This window comes from Primulina eburnea, chromosome 8, assembly GCF_022965805.1.
Source record: "Primulina eburnea isolate SZY01 chromosome 8, ASM2296580v1, whole genome shotgun sequence".
NCBI lineage: Eukaryota > Viridiplantae > Streptophyta > Magnoliopsida > Lamiales > Gesneriaceae > Primulina > Primulina eburnea.
In genome coordinates, this window is record NC_133108.1 from 45,183,330 (window position 1) to 45,188,458 (window position 5,129).

At 34.6% G+C, this 5,129-nt stretch overlaps 1 long non-coding RNA gene across 1 annotated transcript; it reads left to right on the forward strand.

Annotated features, from left to right (window-relative positions):
• Positions 1–1,097: 1,097 nt before the first annotated feature.
• Positions 1,098–2,006, forward strand: LOC140840287 (uncharacterized). The gene is made up of 2 exons (XR_012119880.1): positions 1,098–1,818; positions 1,850–2,006. It is a non-coding gene; the product is annotated as an uncharacterized lncRNA (long non-coding RNA).
• Positions 2,007–5,129: the final 3,123 nt, after the last annotated feature.

Here is a 5,129-nt window from a genome sequence, read left to right on the forward strand (position 1 = left end):
CTCCCGCGTCAACACACATTGACTTGGAATTCTCTCCGAATAACAATAACCCGTTCTGCTTCTCGATTGGTGATTTTTTGTGTATTTTCTTCAAGCTATCACTTGCATAAATTCTCCCTCGGTGTATTTGTGACTTTAATCGTGTTTGGTTTGTTCACATATAAATTATACGTTTATTATTGTGATTGGGTTAAAATAAAAAAAGAGAGAAAAGTATTTGGAAAATATCAAGGAAGGATGAAAAGTTTGGGCCAATGGGACTAGCAATAGTATTTACCTAAACGTTTAAAATTTTCACAAGAGTTAGCTTCTAGGAATCAAAATGGATCCACTTTTGTGGGATTTCATGTTCAACAAAAATAGGTGGAGGGTTGGGATGTATTTGTATTTTCTGATTACATTACCATTACCAGATTGATTGACTTGCTTCAACCACACCCACCACCCTCCTTCACGGTCTCTACCAAAAAGGTGAAACAATGGCCATGTCCAGTCTTCCACTACTTCTCCTCCTCCTACTCCTCGCCGCCGCCGCCGCCGCTCGCCCTTGTAAAACTATATTCTATTTCTCTACCACCACTGAGACCAGCTATTACCTCCTTCGAAACCCTATTCCTAATTCCCTCTTCCAGAACCCACGCTATCTCACTCTCGTGTTCACCACCACCACCACCACCACCACCAGTCCCGCTTCTCAAGTAACGGACCGCCTATCCTCTATGAGTTTTGATTCCGTCAATCCCTTGGATTTCGAGTCAGATTCTGATTCGGAGTCATCATCGACGATGACGTCATCTAATTTACCTATTAAGTTTTACTCCTCCGTCTTCAATTCAATTCGCGAACGCACCAGGGACATCATGAGCGTCGTTGGGGCTCTGTTGTTCGGAGTCGCGTGTGGGGCTCTCACCGCCACGACTGTGTACTTTCTTTGGGCCCTATTCTCTCCCGGGCGTTTCGAGTTTGATGATTTTTCTTCGTCTCACGACGACGACGTCACCACTGCGAAGAAGTTTGGCTATGTAGCAGTTGCAACGCAGCCTAAGGTGGTTGACGATGACATTAGGACGCCCGTGCCACTGGCCAAGGAGGTCGTTTGATGATTGTTTTGATTATTATATGTGCGTTTTTTGTTAAAGTTATGAACCTATGGAAGGAAATGTTTATTATTTTACCGTAAAAAATTAGTGCAAAATGTTGATATGTTTTTACCATTTTCGCTCCTGCAAATTGTTAATTGATGGTCTTGGAATATTATGGATTCATCCTGTACTTTTGGGTTTATGTTTCCCTTCCTTGGTTTTTTCGTTTTTTGTCGGTTTAAATGCTTGGTATGGGGCTAACTATGGTGTTTTTGGCGTACTTTGTGGTAAAAGTGTATTATTTATGATGTCTCTTGCTGTATCTATATAGGACGAAAGCCTGGTCAAGTTATGAGGTGCCCGCTAAGGAACAAAATATCATAATGCTCTCCTAATTGTCAAAGGTTGTGATATTAAACTATGCGGTAGCTTTTATTTGTAAGCGCTGTATTTGTATTCTGTGGTGGTCATCCCTGCCTCTCTGTTGCCCATTCAACAAAAGTCTTTGTTATTTGGGACCTTTCCAGACCACCCCATACATCAATGGCTAACTGATTCGTGGAGTCAGGCAGCTATTATTATGTGAGCCCTTCGTTTTTATGATCTTTTCGGCAGCTTTGAAGCTTTATTGCCTCAGCAGTATGTTGCTAAGAATCGTCGATTGGTGAAATTTTCACAGGAGATTTTACTCAGACACCGTGGTCATTGAAAGAGTGAGTGATCGATCTGTTCCTAAGTGGACGTTTTGTTGTTAAAAAAAAAAAAAGGTGGACGTTTTGTTGTTATTGGAGCGACAACCATAATTGTTCTTCTAATTCTTGTACAAGATGATTGGTCCATAAGAATTACTTTGTTCCCTATGCAAGAGACGGAGATGGCAAAATTTGAATGGAAGGTTTGGTGTGCTTTCTGGATTTGTGGACAGAGATCTCTTTTGTTTCTATGTTTGTTGCTCGCTTATGCTTCTTTTCTGCTTATGGTTCTTTTCTTATGCAAACGAGGTGGAATCTTTTGTGGACTCGTTTTAGGTAGTTGGTTAAATCGAGTCTGAATTTGTCTGAATTTATAAAGGGGAAAGAAAAAGAAACCAATTTCATTGAACACGGTGGTCGTTTGAGTGATTCAACTCATTTTGATGCTGCAGATTTTCTGAATGATTTACATGAAAATGATCAATATATTGGTGGAATTGAAATGTAAAATTTTTATTTTTCATTATTCATATGTTAATATTTTATTATATAATTATGATATGTTTTTTATTTTTCAATAAATTACATATGTATTGTCAGTAATTTTTTTTCATTGCATATTTTTTTTAAGTTCAAATATAGAAACTCCAATGAATAAAACTAAACAAAAAATTAATCACATGGAAGTTTGCATACTTGATAGGCTAATAGTGGTACAGCGCACATTATTCTCTGAGATAAAAGATATTTTTTGCAACTAAAATCAACAAAAACAATGGTAAATACAATACCAAGTCCTGTAGACTTGATAAAAGGTTGTGGTAAATAACATTTTTTGTTATCTATTGGTACAAAATGTCTGATAAATGATGCTTTGTATTCATCACAATCGAAAAAAATTTGTTGAGTTTTAATGACATATATTCCTCTGAGTATGATATTCAGACAATAAATGAAGAAAATGAGAAATATATGTGTTTTATCCCATATAAATTAAGAATGAAATATGTAGTTGAAAAACTACCGATGTTCCTTACTGGATTGCATTATACATATATAAGTTCAATTGAATCAAACATGGTAGTTGATAATTCTTCAATAATGATTAATTCGCATGATCGATTAGGACATCCTGATTTAACAATGATGCGAAAAATTATAGAAAATACATATGGTTATCCGCTGAAAGACCTGAAGATCTTTCAAAATAATAAGTTTAAATGCAAATCATATTTTCTTGGAAAACTTATTATAATACTATCACTAGCTAAAATCCAAACTGAATTACATATATTTCTTGAACATATTCAGGGTGATATTTGTGAGACAATTCATCCGTCATGTGAACCATTTAGATATTTTATGGTATTGATCGATGACTCCAGCAGATGGTCACATTATGTTTATTATCAACTCGGAATGTGACATTTGCAAGATTACTTGTTCAAATAATAAAATTGCGGAATCAATTTCCCGATCATACAATCAAGAAAATTAAACTTGATAATGCTGGTGAATTTACTTCCCAGACTTTCAATGATTATTGTATGTCAATGGAAATCACTATTGAGCATCATGTTGCTCATGTGCATACACAAAATGGATTAGATGAATAATTGATTAAACGTCTACAACTGATTGCTAGACCAATGATTATGAAAACAAAACTCCCTATTTTTATATGGGGACATGTAATTTTATATGCTGCTGCATTAATTCGCATCAGACCAAATGCATATAATAAATACTTATCATTGCAGCTTGCCTTTGGTAAAGAACCAGACATTTCTCATCTGAAATTTTTGGATGTATGATAAATGTGCCTATTGCACCACCTCAACGAACAAAAATGAGACCTCAAAGAAAGATCGGAATTTATGTTGGTTATGATAGTCCATCAATCATTCGATATCTTGAGTCTCAAATAGACGACGTGTTTACAACACATTTTGTCGATTGTCATTTTAATGAGGAAATATTCTCAATATTAGAGGGAGAAAAGAAACATATCGAAAAGAAAATTACATGATATACGTCATCATTGTTACATATAGATCCAAGAACTAAACAATGTGAAAAAGATGTACAACAAATTGTGTACTTGCAAAGAATAACAAAACAAATTTCAGATGCATTTGTAGATACAAAAAGGGTCACTAAATCATATATACATGATGTAAATGCCCCTACTCGAATTGAAATTCCAAAGAAACAAATTGAAGACACTCATGATGTCATTAAACGTTGAAGCATGGAAGGCCAATCGGTTCCAAAGATAAAAATCATCGAAAAGAAAAAGCATAGAGAAACACGATGATCATAAAATAAAGAATAATATTCCGGCAAAAATTCATACTGATGAAAATGTTCCGTCAGAACCACAAACTGATGAGAATCGTGAAATCTCTATCAATAATATTAATACTGAAAAAATATTGAAATCGAAAAGATATAAAAGAAATTGATGAGATATTTTCTTACAATGTGGCATTTGACATCATAAATGACAATGAAGATCATGAACCAAAATCTTTTGGTGAGTGTAAAAATCGACAGGACTGAATAAAACCGAAAGGTTTTTTCCTAGTAAGGTTTTTAACGAGGCAGTATAAAAACACGTAATAAAAACAATCATTATATCACGATCATCATCACAAGAGAAAATGTTGAAAATAAAGAGTTGAAATTATTTAATGTTGAAAATAAGAGTTGTAAATATTGAAAATTAGTGTGTGATAATGTATCTAATGATGTAATTTCATTCATTTTGTCAGTTTTAAACGTAATTTCATTCATTTAAATGTTCCTCCATCATTTCACTCGTCGTCATTTTTTTTGCGGGGGTGCTATTGATGATATGGTAAAAATCATATCATTAATTATATTTTAGAGATATTACAAAATATTGCATTGATATGCACAAATCTAGTTGTCATATATTACAAAATTCCATATCATCTAAGACTCAACACCTATAAATAAAGGTCTCCTAACCCTAATCAATGTACGCTTTTATCTACAATTATTTGCGCCAGTCTTATATTTTTCTCTCAAAAATACTATATTGAAGAAATTGGTTCGTGATCATCGTTTCAAGGTATTTTATTGGGTGCGAATTTTTTTATCACATCAACGACGCCGTATATGAGAACCTACTATAATGATTTGTTTTCTATCCGGGGGAATTAAGAAGAAGAACCAAAGAAAAAACCTACAGCCGAACCTCATCACAGACATGAAACAAAACAATTTACGTCGCAATTCCCCCACCAAGCCGTCACTTCGGGGTACCCACCCATGATTTCTTAACCAACCAGCAAAATCAAGCAAAAAATATAGTCCCCAGCGCATATCC